Here is a 15,523-nt window from a genome sequence, read left to right as displayed (position 1 = left end):
GTCTTCATTTAAGAATGGAGGTACTTTTTCCCCACAAAATTTTGTGGTTCTGCTTTGGTCTTGGTATTTCTGGAGCAGAGAATAGCTAGTTTGCCAGGGGAGCTCTGCGTTGGTATGTTTCCTTTTACCTCCTAATTATATAGGTCAGATTTGAGATCTGATATATTTTTCTTCAGGGTATCCTTCTTAACCCTTAAGGAGTCCCAATGATGCTCAATTTGTTTCCAGTTGTAATCTTTAACTTGTCATTGAGACCATCACATTTTAGCTCCCCATCTGTCCACCTGAGGAGAACTATATGGGTACTGTGTGAAATATCAGGTTAGCTGGTTTCAAAAAAACTATTGTGGTGGTAAGTGGGGCTGGTCAGATCAGTTTATATATTGTGAGAACACCACATAGTAAAAGAACAAAGATTTTTCACACCAAATCTACCAGCTTTCATTTCCAAGGTTAAGACTCAGCCTAATAAAAAACAAATAGCACAAAAGGAGGTGATGTTTCCTCCATATGTAGTCAAAGACAATGGACTTTTGCTAAAAGAAACCCTGCAACCACCACCCCCATTGTTTTAAAAGTTGTTCCATGTATGTGGGTTAGAACACCAGGTAGCTCTTCAAATTAGCACATCATCAGTTATATTTTTACATGTTACTTGCATAGGTCTGAGACTTCTTGCTTGTCCCGTTAGTGAAATCTGGTTCACCACCTTCTGTCAGAATGGAGAAACAGGAAACTCATTTACAGACTTTTAAGCTGTGCCTCAGGCTACTAATAGATCATTATTAGACACGTTACATATTTTTCTGCAAAGCTGAACATTGTACTGTACCTCTTTGTTCTGGACATTGTACTGTACCTCTTTGTTCCTGATACGGGGCACATCAATTCTACTATAGACTACTTTTGGAGCCTATCAGTGGCACTCCTAAGTCAACAAGAGTGACTTCACAAGGCATAAAGGGGCTGAGGACACTGACACCTCAGAACTTCTAGACTCCTCTGGTCAAGGGAACCACCAAGTCCCCCCCCCTACCCTTAACTAGTAGAGAAAAGCCAAGGAATACTGTGCTTATCCTGTTGGTTTACAACTTTTTTTTCTATTTCAATCTATTATAAGTAATTGAGTTCTTTGGCATGCTTTACAACTCTTATAATTAATTTGTTATACATTATATACTCAAATAGCATTCTAATTGCATCCATAGTTGAATATATTTATGGTTATCATAAACTGTAGAGACCATTGCATACTTGCCAGATATTTCCTAAACACATTCTTGTGTACTAGTTAAACCATACTATATTAATACTCTTCTATTCTAAACTTACAAAATTTCCTTCTAAACTCTGTGCTGTTTGTTCCGTTTAATCTTTAACTGGAAACCTAAGCTTTGCATTCATGCAGCTGTTTATAACTAAATTATTAGTTTGTAAGCTGCCATAAATAAATTAAATTTCTAGAATCAGGCTAAGTCTGAAAATTTTGTAAGATTAATAGTAGTCATAATCTACAGTAAATAAACAACACTTGTTTTGCCAGTTTTCTCTGTGAGTTATTTAATTAAAATGGGAAAAAATATTTTCCTATCTACCTTTTAAGAAGTTAAAAGAACCAAATAGCTCACTTGATCTGAAAATGGGTTGTGCGTTTGTTAAATATTTAGGAAAGAATGCTCAAAAGAAGATAAGCAGTGTGTTTGTGCAGATGTTTTAAATGCTATGTTATACAATCCAATGTTAGTATCAATTTTATCAGGGAGTATTTTATTAATTTCCATTGGAAAAAACTACAGATGATGCTGGAGGAGAAAGTGCTGCAATCAGTGCTTTAAATGAGCAGAAGATCACAGGAACAGAATGCCAGAACTTTTTTGTAACAACACTAGCTAGTAAATACCGGTCAGGACCAATGCTCCTCCCAATTACATCAGTTTTGAACTAGTGTAATTTCACTGATTTCAACAGAGCTACTCTCAATTTATACTGAGGTCAGTGAGAAGAGAATCAGGCTCTCAGTTCCTACTTTATACTATTGCTTCACAGCAAAAGGGGAAGTATGGGATAAAGAGTACTTTCCAAAAAAACACACCATAACAAAACATTGAACAAAATTCTGAGCACAGGAAAAACTTGTACATGTTCAGCACTGCTCTCATTGACCTTATTATGGGGCTAATCCAAAATCCAATGAAGTCCAAAGTCTGATGCTGAGAAAGGTAATAGGAAAGGTTTCTTGTGCAGAATATAATGGTTTAGCTGCTGCTTCTGATTAATGTAGGAAATGTTTATTTTGCACATTTGTATCCAGGCTCTATAAAGGTGTTAAATTATGAGATGCAGACTGACCTTCCTCTGTTTGTCAAATCTCTGTGACTCTGCACAATTTCTTGGTCAATTACTTTTAAATTGGTATTGCTCTTTTCCAACAGATATGATGTTCCTGTTGTACTGATGGGTGGTTTTATAACACAGTGATGCATAAACTTTTCTAGTCGCACCCTCTCTTTACCATTCATGGAATTTGCCATCACCCTCCCGCAAATCTGAAACTGTTTTTTTTCATTACTTGTAATCTGAAACTGTTTTTGACAACGGAAGGTGGAGGGGAAACACAGAGATGAGACTATTCATTTGGTTTAGCGTTAGTTAGAGCATCTGACTCACTCAAGAGGTTCCGGGCTCTCAACTATTATTATATATGTTACCAGTTTATGTCTTTCAATATCAATTATTAATCATTACATGACTTTTAAAAATGAGAATCAAAATTAATTTTAAAGGCATAGTAGGCCTTCTGTAGTTATGAAACTTACCAAATTGTTGACAATCAGCCAGCCTGTGCTTTTATTTGTATGTTTGTTTTGTAAAAGGGAAAAAGGTTGAAGTTTCTTTGTGCCCTCTAGAACAAGGGTTCTCAAACTGGGGGTCAGGACCCCTTGGGGGTCATGAGGTTATTACATGGGGGGGGTCGCAAGCTGTCAACCTCCACCCCAAACCCCACTTTGTCTCCAGCATGTATAATGGTGTTAAATATATAAAAAGTTATTTTCATTTATAAGGGGGGGGGATCGCACTCAGAGGCTTCCTGTGTGAAAGGGGTCACCAGTACAAAAGTTTGAGAGCCACTGCTCTAGAGAAACTTTTGTGCCCCCCCCAGTGGAGGGTGCACCCCCAGTTTGTGAACCACTGCTATAAAATGTTCACTCAGTAGTTAATATATATGTTGTCAAGGTTTTTTCCCCACTTTGAACTTTAGAGTTCAAGAAGTGAGGACCTGCATGATCACTTTTAAGCTTAATTACTAGCTTAAATTTGGTATGCTGCCACCAGCCAGAAGTCTCTGTCTGGCACACTTTCTGTTCCCCCCAAACCTTCCCTGGGGAACCCAAGACCCAAACCCCTTGGGTCTTAAAAACAAGGAGAAATTAACCATCCCCCTCCTTTTCCCCCCAGACTCTCCCCTTCCTGGGTTGCCTTGAGAGGCTTACACAGATCCAAACTCCTTGGATCTTAAAGAGGAATTAACCATCCCCCTCCTTTTCCCCCTCAATCCCTTGGATTCTAAAACAAGGAAAAATCAATCAGGTTCTTAAAAAGAAAAGCTTTTAATTAAAGAAAGAAAAGGTAAAAATTCTCTCTGTAAAATCAGGATGGAAAATGCTTTACAGGGTACTCAGATTCATATAGACTAGAGGGACCACCTCACCTAGCCTGAGATTCAAAGTTACAGCAAACAGAGGTAAAAATCCTTCCAGCAAAAAGACACATTTACAAGTTAAGAAAACAATTACTTAACTAGTCTGAAACATGAAAGACTTATTCACTAAGATTGGGAAAGCCTGGGTGTACATCTCATCCCTCTCAGTCCCGAGAGCGAACAACGAACCAAACAAAAAGCACAAACAAAGACTTCCCTCCACCAAGATTTGAAAATATCTTGTCCCCTATTGGTCCTCTGGTCAGGTGTCAGCCAGGTTTACTGAGCTTCTTAACCCTTTACACGTAAAAGAGACATTAACCCTTAACCATCTGTTTATGACATATGTGTTAATATCTCTTTTCTTGCTCTAGATGATGCAAGTCTTGTGAGTAGTGTCTGCATAGTACGTGCCTAAAAAGCACTAATGGAGCAGAGTTGCTATGAAGTAGAACCATGTTTTTTGGGTTTTTTTTTTTCTGGGATAGGAAGCAAGGAAAAGAATGTCTGAAGTTGTTTGCAAAAAATAGAGTGGTTTGAAGAATCTTCACTTCAGCACATGGTACAGTGACCATGTTCTTCTCTGTTATTTGAACTCAATCAAGCAGAAATGTATCTGTTAGATAACTGACTGTGTAAATGCTGCACTGTCTCTCTGTTTCTAATTTCTGCTCTCTATATTTGATAATTCCTGTGTACAAGGTCACTGTCAACACACAGCTAATTACTACTTCTCAGACACAAGAACTAGGGGTCACCAAATGAAATTAATAGGCAGCAGGTTTAAAAACAAATAAAAGGAAGCATTTCTGCACACAGTCAACCTGTGGAACTCCTTGCCAAAGGATGTTGTGAAGGCCAAGACCATAACAGGGTTCAAAAAACTAGATAAATTCATGGAGGATAAGTCCATCAATAGCTATTAGCCAGGATGGGCAGAATAATGACCCTAGCCTCTGTTTGTCAGAAGCTGGGAATGGGTGACAGGCAGGGCCGGCTTTAGGCTGATTCGCCCGATTCCTGGGAATCGGGCCCCGTGCTTTAGGCGCCTTTAAAATTTTTTTTACTTACCTCGGCTGCTGCGGTCTGCTTCGGGGTCTTCCATGGCCCTGCTCCCCTAACCAAAGCGCCGGCGGGAGCACGGCTGCCCCACAGCCCCGCTCTCTCGGAGCTCTGACCAGAGCGCCGCAAGCCCCGTGGCCCTGCTCTCCTGGCTGGAGCTCTGGTCGGAGCACGACAAGCCCCACGGCCCCGGCTGGAGCTTCGGCTGGAGCTCGACAAGCCCCGCGGCCCCGTCTGGTGCTCTGGCTGGAGCGCGACAAGCCCCGCGGCCCCAGCTGGAGCTCTGGCCCGAGCGCGACTAGCCCCGTGGCCCTGGCTGGAGCTCTGGCCGGAGCGCGACAAGCCCCGTGGCCCCGGCTGGAGCTCCGGCTGGAGCGCCACAAGCCCCATGCCCCTGGCTGGAGCTCCGGGCTCTTTAAATAGCCCCTAGAGCCCTGGGGTAGCAGGGGGCTTTGGGGCCTATTTAAAGGGCCGGGGCTCCAGCTGCCTCTGCCACCCAGTCCTTTAAATAGCCGCCAGAGCCCCGGCGCCCCTATCCATTCCCCAGGGCTCCCATGGCGATTTAAAAGGTCCGGGGTGGGATAGAAGCAGGGGAGTCCCAGGCCCTTTAAATAGCCCCCAGAACCCTGGGATAGCAGGGGGCTTGGGGCTATTTAAAGGGCCAGGGCTCCAGCTGCCTCTGCTGCACCCCCTTCCCTGCCTGCACCAGCCCCGCCCCCGCTGCCTGCAGCCAGCTCTGCACCCCCTGCCCACAGCCAGGCCCTACCAAACCCCCTGCCCTGTCTCCAGCCAACCCCTGCTGCACCCCCCTGCCTGAAGCCAGCCAATCCCATACTCCTGTCTCCAGCCCTGCCAACCCCTGCTGCACCCCCCTGTGGCCCTGCCTGAAGCCAGCCCGCACCACACTCCCCTGTCTCCAGCCAGCCCCGCACCCCTTGCCCTGCCATGCCCACTGCTACCCTGCAGTTCCCAGGCCAGTAACCTGCACACCTGCTTCAATGAGGGGGGCAGGAAGCAGTGGGGACCCACACATGTGCATACCCCCAGGGAGTGGCGTGGACCTACACATGTGAAACGGCAGTCATTAATAACCAATTAACAGCATATATGATGCAATGTACATAATATACAATTTTATTATTTATATAGTAATGGAAAGTAAATAATACATGGACGAAATGGAAGGCTTTTTTTACACTTTTTTCTTTTTTAAGTCATCCCTGCCAGGGCCCCGCTGAAAGTGTTCGAATTGGGCCCCGCACTTCCTAAAGCTGGCCCTGGTGACAGGGGATAGATCACTTGATGATTCCTGTTCTGTTCATTCTCTTTGGGGCACCTGGCACTGGCCACTGTCGGAAGACAGTATACTGGGATAGAAGGACCTTTGGTCTGACCCAGTAGGGCCATTCTTATGTTCTTATTGCTTGTGCATGTGTATACTTGGTTCCTTGTGTCAGCACTGTGCATGCTCAACAGGAATGCTTGTATCATTGTGCAGTGCAATGCACTGTGGGTAGGTATCCCAGTGTGCAACTCACCATTGTCCTGCACACTGTTTTGGGGAAGTTTTAGCATGATCTAAACTGAGGATTTTTCTTGGTTACAAATGCAGTAACTCCTCGCTTAACGTTGTAGATGTTCCTGAAAAATGTGACTTTAAGTGAAATGATGTTAAATGAACTTCCCCATAATAATTAATCTAAATGGGGAAGGGGTTAGGCTCCAGGGAATTTTTTTTTCACCAGACAGAACCCACTATATATACACACACATACACATATATACAGACACAGTATACGTTTTAAACAAACAATTTAATACTGTACACAGCAATGATGATTGTGAGGCTTGGTTGTGGAAGTGAAGTCAGAGGGTGGAAGCGGGTGGGATATTTCCTGGGGAATGCCCTGTTGCCAAATAATGAACTAGCACTCAGCTGAGCCCTCAAGGGTTAACCCATTGTTATTAATGTAGCCTCACACTCTACAAGGTAGCACGAATACAGGGAGGAGAAACAGCATGTCAGAGACACACACCCTGCGTGCAGGGGCGGCTCTAGGCATTTTGCCGCCCCAAGCACGGCAGGCAGGCTGCCTTCTGCGGCTTGCCTGCGAAGGGTCCGCTGGTCCCGCAGCTTCAGTGAACCTTCCACAGGCGTGCCTGCAGGAGGTCCGCCGAAGCCGCGGGACCAGCGGACCCTCCGCAGTCATGCCTGCAGGAGGTCCGCCAAAGCCACGGGACCAGTGGACCCTCCGCAGGCATGCCTGTGGGAGGTCCGCCAAAGCCGCGGGACCAGAAGGCAGCCTGCCTGCAGCCCTCGTGGCACCGGCAGAGCGCCACCTGCAGCTTGCTGCCCCAAGCACGCGCTTGATATGCTGGGGCCTGGAGCCGCCCCTGACTGTAAGAAAGAGAGATTGCCCCTTTAAGTATGCTGATTCCAGTCTAAGTATACTGCCTTGTTAAGTAGAACTGCAAGCTGAGACAGCAGCTGCTCCCAGGAAGCTCCCTCTGTCCTGAGCATTGCTGTGTCGTCGTCCCCCCACCCCACCATGGAGTTGGGGTAAGTGGGGTGCAGAAGCAGGGGGGAGGGAGACACTCTGACATTACCTCCCCCCCTCCCGTCCCCTGCACAGCATGCAGGAGCATGCTCCTGGGAGCAGCTGGGAGCAGCTCCAGGCAGAGGGCAGGAGCAGCACATGGCAGTGGGGGGAGGGATAGCTGAACTGCTGGCAATTGATAGCCTGCTGGGCGGCTGCTGCACCGGGAACTTAGGGGAGCGGGGAGCTGATAGGCGGGCTGCTGGTAGCAGGTGGCTGCCAAACGACCTTATAAGGGAGCATTGCACAACTGTATACAAGCATGTTCCCTAATTGATCAGCAACATAACAACCAAACAACACTAACCCAGACTACTAAATGGGCAGGTCCAGACTAGAGCTTTAAATCGATTTAAGAGCTCTAAATCGATTTAAAGCTGTAACCGTCCACACTACAGAGTGCATAAAATCGATTTTAAGGGTCCCTAAAATCGATTTTGGAACTCCATCTAAACGAGAGGAGTAACCCCAAAATCGATTTTTTAAAATCGATTTTATGATAGTGTGGACGGATATCAAAGTTAATGGCCTCCGGGACGTATCCCACAGTGCTCTAGTGGCCGCTCTACACAGGTAAAGTAACTTTACTGCTGGCCAGGTAAACAGGAAAAGCCCCGGGAACTTTGAAATTCCATTTCCTGCTTGCACAGCGTGGAGCTCTCAGCAGCAGAGAGTAGAATGCAGTCTCCTGAAAATAGGAAAAGAGCTCCAGCATGGAGCACACAGGAGTTACTCGATCTGATAGCTGTATGGGGAGAAGAGTCAGTGCTTTCAGAACTGCGCTCGAGCAGACGAAATGAGAAAACCTTTGAAAAAATTTCTAATGCCATGCGGGAGAGGGGACATACCAGGGACTCGTTACAGTGCCGAGTGAAAGTGAAAGAGCTCAGACAGGCGTATCAGAAGACCAAAGCAGCAAAGGGCAGGTCAGGCTCTGCCCCCAAAACATGCCGGTTCTACAACGAGCTTAACGCAATATTGGGGAACAGCGCAACGACGAACCCCCCCTTGTCTGTGGATTCAGAGGTGGGCGTCGTGATTCCTGCCACTACGGAAGATTTATTTGACGGCGATGATCAGTATGATGAGGACCAAGAGGAGGATGCTCCAGCAGAGAGCACAGAGCATTTTATCCCCCCAAACAGCCAGGATCTTTTCCTCACCCTTACTGAGGTTCCCTGCCAGCCATCTCAAGGCAGTACTCCAGAAAATGAAGCTGAGGGGACCGTCCCTCTGGTGAGTGTAATTTTCTTTTAATAAAAGCTTCGGTTTAATGTAAGCCTTTTTTACTGGGTGCTTCAAATCACTACCTGTACTTAGAGTCACTGGAACAGCCTGTTACATTCTGGGGATGGAGCGAAAATCCTCCAGGGACATCTCTATGAAGCACTCCTGGAGGTATCCAAAAAGCCTTTGCAGAAGGTTTCTGGGTAGGGCGGCCTTGTTCCGTCCGCCATAAAAGGAAACTTTACCACGCCATGCCTGCAGCACATACTTAGGAATCATCGCATGACAAATTCTAGCTGCGAATTGCCCTGGTGACTGCTGACATTCAAGAAGCATGATTTCTCTTTCTCTGTCTGTTATCATCAGGAGAGTGATATCCTCCAGGGTCACCTGTTAGACATTAACGTACTTTTAGTAAAAGGGAGCAGAGATGTGCATACAGTCGGTCCTTCTGTGCTGACCAAGTAGATTAAAAACCTTTCCTAAAACAGTGACCCATGAGGTGGTTTTTAGAGAAGTCTCCATCGTAACAGGGTGGATTCCTCCTGCACTTGGCCATCATGACTCACGGCAATTTGTTGCCATGGTAGAGGGGGGATGGGGTGAGGTACATGGATTTCATGCGTGCTGTGAAGTGCAGCACAAGTGGGAGGGAAGTGGTAGCATGTCCCTGTCCATGGCTTAAGAAAAGAAAGCAATGTTGTTCCTTAAGGCACTTTGCTCCGTTCATGCTACCTGACAGTACAATCGACTACAGGGATTACTAGCCATTAACTTACCATTTTCTCCGGACACGGTCTGTGTGCTCCCCTGACCTGCGTCTGAGCAGAAATCTCTGTCGTCAGCCACAAGCAATAAGTATTAAAGGAATCCTAAGGCGACCTTGTGGTAAAGTAACATGTTCAAGGTTCGGTAACAGGCACAGGTCAGTGAGGAGAAAGACTGTATGCATTGTTGTGTGAAATGTGTCTCTTATGATTCTTTTATCACTCTTTCCTATCCCCACCCCCCCACACACAGCTGCACATTTCTCCAGCCTCCCTCTCCCTTCTCCTCTGCGTGGGGGGGGTATCATAAGAAGACTGAGGAAAAGGAGGACGCGTGAGGACATGTTCACCGAAATTATGGCAGTAACCCGTACAGAGAGAGCTCAGCAGGGGGACTGGAAACAATAGGTCGCAAAGTACAGGGAGGCTGCCAGTCAACGCGAAGACAGGAGGGACCAACGCGAAGACAGGAGGGACACCAAAAATGATGTCAGGTGGCAGGAAGATCAGCGCTGGCGAGCAGCAACGGTGGATCTTCTTCGTGATCAGACTGACATCCTCCGCGATATGCTGCAAGAGCTCCGTGGTTTCAGAATGCCCCTACAGCCTGTGTATAACCTCCCTCAGTACTCACCCTGTCCCACACCCTCCAGAACCAGGCGTGTAAGAACGCGTGGGGGAAGGCTCTCTGCACCAGCCCCCTCCACCGCTGCGGACACTCCAACCAGAAGGCTTTCATTAAATTGAAAAGCCCTTTGTGTCCTGTTTTTTTCCCTCCTCTAATGATCCAAACTTCTCCCATGGCACCTTTGCCTATTTTTACTCTCAGGTCATGCTATTAATGCAGTGTGACTGTAGTTTGGTAATGAAGTAAAGCAAGCAGCTTTGGAAAGCTGCACGGAAGCTAGTTATCAGCATCAGGATTTGACAATTGGGGATATGGGTAATAAAGGGAAAACAAAGAAAGCAGCCATACCGTACCCTGGTCCATGAGAATTCTTGTTCTGTCTTCTCTGATGCACTTTCTTCTTTCCAACCTCCCTCCCCCTTCCTCCAAACCTCCCTCGCTCCGTCCCCCATAGAACGCTGAGTTATGAAATTTCATGCACAGTATTGTAACAACAAGCATGATGCTTGATTGCTGAAAGGGTCTGATTTTAAATAAAGAACACAATTCTTTTAACAAATAATAGTAACTTTATTTTCAATAAAACAGCAGTTAAGGAAGGTTGCAGGTACGGTGCCTTGCAGCAGACGGAAGCAGCTAATGGTGGAGGTAGGTAATAATTGGGAAATACAGAATTATATGTTTTTCAATGGACAGCTCTAGCAAGTAACCTAAGCAAGCAGTTGAGGAATGCTGCAGGGAAAGTATCTTGCAGCAGCAAGACTGCATAGACAGGGAGGGCAGCAATCAATTGAAAGGAAAATCAGCATTCAAAATGTACCCTGGCCCATGAGGAAGCTACTTTTCAGTGCTTCTCTGATGCGCACAGCATCCTGGTGTGATCTTCTAATTGCCCTGGTGTCTGGCTGCGCATAATCAGCGGCCAGGTGGTTTACCTCAGTCTCCCACCCCGCTATAAAGGCCTCCCCCTTGCTCTCACAGAGATTGTGGAGCGCACAGCAAGCAGCAAAGACAAAGGGGATATTGGTTTGGCTAAGATCTGAGCGAGTAAGAAGCGTTCGCCATCTCGCCTTAAGCCTGCCAAATGCACATTCTACCACCATTCTGCACTTGCTCAGCCTGTAATTAAACAACTCCTGAGCACTGTCAAGGCTGCCTGTGTATGGCTTCATTAGCCAGGGCATCAAGGGGTAGGCTGGGTCCCCAAGGATAACTATAGGCATTTGGACATCTCCAACTGTTATTCTCTGGTCAGGGAAGTAGGTCCCTTGCTGCAGCCGTTTAAACAGTGTAGTGCTCCTGAAGACATGTGCGTCGTGAATCTTTCCTGGCCATCCCACGTGGATGTTGGTGAAACGTCCCTTGTGATCCACCAGGGCTTGCAGAACCATCGAAAAGTACCCCTTGCGGTTTATGTACTGGGCACCCTGGTGTTCCGGTGCCAAAATAGGGATATGGGTTCCATCTATGGCCCCCCCACAGTTAGGGAATCCCATTGCAGCAAAGCCATCCACAATGGCCTGCACGTTTCCCAGAGTCACAACCTTTCGAAGCAGCAGCTTAATGATTGCTTTGGATACTTCCAGCACAGCAGCCCCCACAGTAGATTTGCCCACTCCAAATTGATTACCGACTGACCGGTAGCTGTCTGGCGTTGCAAGCTTCCATATGGCTATTGCCACTCGCTTTTCCACTGTGAGGGCTGGTCTCATCCTGGTATTATGCCGCTTCAGGACAGGAGAAAGCGAGTCACAAAGTTCAAAGAAAGTGCTCTTACGCATGCGAAAGTTCCGCAGCCACTGCGAATCGTCCCACACCTGCAGGACTATGCGGTCCCACCAGTCAGTGCTTGTTTCCCGTGCCCAAAAGCGGCGCAGAACGGGTAGAACCTCACCCATAACCGTCAGGAGCTCCAACGTGCAGGGGCCCGGGGTGTCAGAAAACTCGTTCTCCAGTTCGTCATCGCTGTCGTCCCTGCATTCAAGCATTCTCTCTTGCATTTCTGCATCATGGGTCAGCATTGATAGAACGAGAATGCGTGAAGTATTTACAGCATTCGCGATCAAGGACAAGAGAAGACCTGGATCCATGCTTGCTGCAAAATGGCGTTTCCCTCACTGCAGCCAGTACAAACAGCGCGAACTGACTGTGTGCCGTTTACAGGAAGGGGGGGGGTGAAGCTGTACCCAGAACCACCCACGATGGGGACTTTGATCCCATCATGCACTGGGCTAGTAACCCATAATTCCTAAGGGCAGGGACCCGTGCAGGAACTGTGGGATAGGTACCCAGAGTGCAACGCTCAAGCAAAAGATGGACGCCAGGGAAAATGGACGCTCAACATCGATGTAAGTACCTCTAGTGTGGATGTACAAAATCGATTTTATAAAACCTGCTTTATAAAATCGATTTTAAGCACATCGATTTTAGGCTGTAGTCTGGATGTGGGCTAAGTGAGGCATTACTGTATTGGTGGTCAGCCATCAGTTTAACTATACTAATGTGAATACCTAATATAGACATACAAAGCACCTATAACACCTGATTTTCATCAGTACAATTTACCTCAGGCTTGGTCTATACTTAAAATTTAGATTGATTTTCTTAAGCACCATATTTAAGCTGATCTCATCCCTGGTATAGATGCAGCTAGGTTGGGAAGATGCATTACCTACATAAATGGAAAAACCCCTCATTTTCAGGCTGGGGTGAGCTGAACTGGTACAAACACCCTAGGGATTTGCATGGATTGAGCTATACCATTTGCTGGCTACCAATGGCTGAAACCTCCATATAGGCAAGATATTATATTGTATATCACCTCTCTCGTGTACTTGGGTAGATAAGGAATGTCAGTGTTTGTTCTCACGGTGTGACAACTTCAAAGCACTGTAAGCATTTGCAAGCTGAAAATTATGTTAAAGAAATTTAAAATTGGCTTTTTACTGAGTCATTTTATACAAGATGAAAACTTGATTTTAGTTGAAAAGAAGATCAGGAGGATCATGCCCCAGTCACTTCCTTCTCTCTTAGGTCCCAATTCTGCTCCATTTGAAGCCAAGGAGATTTTTGCAACTGACTTCTAGGAGCAAGATCAGGCCAATCAACATAATAATAAAGAGCAATTTGTTCCACCCTAATCTTATTATTGACACATTTATTGAGAAGCATTTATGTCATTGCAGTCTCAATCTGAACAATTAAATGGACAATAATATTTAAATTTGGGTCATAAAAATGAGGCTGCTTAATGATATTGTGGTCATAGTTAATCTTTTTAGTGTCTTCATTATATCAATTAATCTGGAAAATGTGGTTTCCTAAGCATTATATACTCTTTAATTTAGCAGCACATAAATATAATACAGCTTCTCAATATTCCTTGTGCATAAACAGGCAATTCTAACAAAAGCAATAAAATCCATCTGTAATCAATAGCGTCTTGCATTTTTGGTGCCACGGTAGCTGGCAGGATTCAGAACAAATCTCACTTTGCAAGGATATGGCTTCCTAAAGTAGTATATTCCCTTTGGTGGAAATGTGCTATGGGCTGATTGCTGCTTTTTCTCTGCCATTCGGTTTAACGTTAAGAAGAACTAAAGTAAATGGAGGTTTGCTTGAGACAAAAGTCTTCAGACATATCCAGTTCAGACTATAAATCTGTTCCAGTACTTTACATAGCCTCAGCTACATCTGTGGAATCAACTGTTTCCACCTGTTCTTCAGTCTAGAGCACTCTACCATGTCAGAAAATGTAGTAATCTTTTCTCACAGTTCAGTTACTATGGTAGTGAATTATGAGACAGAAAGGATTATGGATGTTTCTGGCAAGTGATATCACCACTCATGCAAGCATTTTTAAAATACTTTGAGAGCAAAAAAAGATCCTCAAATGTAATTGTCTATTAAACATTACATGAGAACTTCTCTCTATCAACTACACTTCTAATCCTTGGATTAGTGTATATAAATACCACAATGTAACTAAAACAAGCTACTATGGTCAATTTTACAGTTTTGAAAACAAAATGCAAAAGATACATTTGGCATGTTGCTGTATAGTCCCCATACTGCCTTTATTTTCTCTTAGCTATAACAGTAAAATTATATCTCGCTCTTGTACACCTCTGCCCCAAGATATCTGAATTCACTTCAGATTAAAAACACTAGAACTTCCTTCATCTGACTTCTGTAAAATAAAGAATAAAGAATAAAATCATCTTAATAGTTTTATCTACGGAGTGCACTGTGCCAGGTGCCTGGAGTACAGTTTAATTTAATAATGAAATCAATGTAAAAAGCAGTCTAATAAAAAGCTCAGAAGCTGTATGCAGGATGTTAACTCTTAGAGTGTGGGACAACAGAAGAGCTGTGCATCTATATGCAGTGTCATATGTCTTGCAACACTGCTATAGTCTCTCAGCCAGTCAGAGTGTAGAGATCTGGACATTGAATGGCTATGATATATAAGCAGAGAGTTATTATGTAAATCAGTTGGAAAGCAGAAACCTATATAAATGGGAAATTAGGGCCTAATTTTTAGATATGCGGAGAACCTCCAGTTCCATTTGATTTTGGCTAAAATTGTGGGTGCTCAGCATCTCTGAAAACAGAGAACGTTAATGAGGTAGTGATGTTCATCCATCGTTGTTGATGAAGACCTCAACAACTCATTCGTTCGATGACCGGGCTCTGTGCATCCAAAGATGACTGATCAGTCCGATTCAGATGTGGAATGTCCTGTCACACGTCTAGCAGACATGTGATGGCACTGTCGATGATGTGCAGGCAGCCCTGGACTTGCGTAACTCACGGTTTCTTTCAGCCTCAGCAGTACGCCTCGCCTGAGAAATATTACTGCCTGCGTGAATGAGGCTGCACCATGCTGGACAGTTCAGTGCGAGGGTCTTCCATGTGGCGGTGTTGATCTCGAGGGACTTCAGAGAGGTCTTCAGCATGTCCTTGAACCGCTTCTTTTGTCCTTCATGGGAGCGCTTTCCCTGGGTGAGTTCTCCGTAGAAGAGCTGTTTTGGAATGTGCTCGTCTGACATTCTCACGACATGTCCGGCCCATCTGGTCTGGGCTCCCATCAGCAGTGTGTGAACTGACGGCAGACTGGCTCTGGTAAGGACTTCAGTATCGGGCACTTTGTCCTGCCATCTGATTTTTAGAAACTTTCGCAGACAGGAAATGTGGAAGTGATTGAGCCTTCGTGCATGACTCCGATAGACAGTCCACGTCTCGCAGGCGTACAGCAGAGTTGGAAGCATTGCTGCTCGGTAGACCTTCAGCTTTGTTGGTAGGCTGATCCCTTGACATTCCCAGACGTTGGAGTGCAATCGGCCAAATGCAGAGCTGGCTTTAGCAATTCGGCAGTTTACTTCATCATCGAATGACACTGCTTGGGAAAGGGTACTGCCCAGGTACGTGAAGTGGTCCACTGCCTGAAGTCTCTGTCCATTTACAGTGATGGACAGTTCTGAGTACGGAGCATGGGGAGCTGGCTGGTGCATGACCTCAGTCTTCTTGATGTAAATGGTGA

This window comes from Gopherus flavomarginatus, chromosome 3 (genome assembly GCF_025201925.1).
Source record: "Gopherus flavomarginatus isolate rGopFla2 chromosome 3, rGopFla2.mat.asm, whole genome shotgun sequence".
Lineage (NCBI taxonomy): Eukaryota > Metazoa > Chordata > Testudines > Testudinidae > Gopherus > Gopherus flavomarginatus.
The sequence above is the reverse complement of the archived record's forward strand: the minus strand, read 5'-3'. Positions refer to the sequence as shown.